The 592-nt window shown below is 60.8% G+C and overlaps 1 pseudogene; it reads left to right on the forward strand.

The window, feature by feature from the left end:
• The first annotated feature begins 365 nt into the window (after positions 1-365).
• Positions 366-592, forward strand: part of LOC144154828 ((3R)-3-hydroxyacyl-CoA dehydrogenase pseudogene) — a 4,617-nt pseudogene continuing 4,390 nt past the window's right edge.

Raw genomic sequence — 592 nt, forward strand, 5'->3', positions numbered from 1 at the left:
CGCAGAAGCGGGGCGCCGCACGTGCGAGCGTTGGGGCAGTCTCCGAGCTCGCCCGGAAGCGTCCGTCTGTGCCGCGTTCCTCAAGTCCTGACCAGCGCGCCGAAACGACCGCGCGCTAGCGCATCCCAAAGACAAAAGACCGTCCTCCCGTCATGCTACGTCCCACCGGACCTCGCCGAACGGTGGGGCTAGATAAATCATCCATTTAATTGGTGTGCGCATTAGAGGAGAGCTATCGAGTCCAGCCGGGGTGATTACACTGTACTCTTTGAGCCATTCATCCTCGGGCGTTGATATTTGTGTGGTCCAAATTGTCGTACGCATGGTCATCACTAATACGCACGCTGTGTTTTCCCCGCAGGGCACGTTCCTCATGACGCGGGAGGCCGCAAGAAGCATGATCGCATCGGCCGTGCCGAATGGAGTCATCGTAAACGTCGCCAGCATCGTGGCCAAGACGGGAATGGCCACCTTCGGAGCGTACGCAGCCTCCAAAGAGGCCGTGGTCGCCCTCACCAAGACAGCGGCGCAGGAGTTGGGCCCGCATGGCATCCGCTGTAATGCCGTCCTTCCGGGAGGCACACGTACGCCG

The sequence above is a fragment of the Haemaphysalis longicornis genome, unplaced genomic scaffold, assembly GCF_048455015.1.
Source record: "Haemaphysalis longicornis isolate Haplotype H1 unplaced genomic scaffold, Haemaphysalis longicornis Haplotype H1 scaffold_962, whole genome shotgun sequence".
In the NCBI taxonomy this organism is placed as follows: domain Eukaryota; kingdom Metazoa; phylum Arthropoda; class Arachnida; order Ixodida; family Ixodidae; genus Haemaphysalis; species Haemaphysalis longicornis.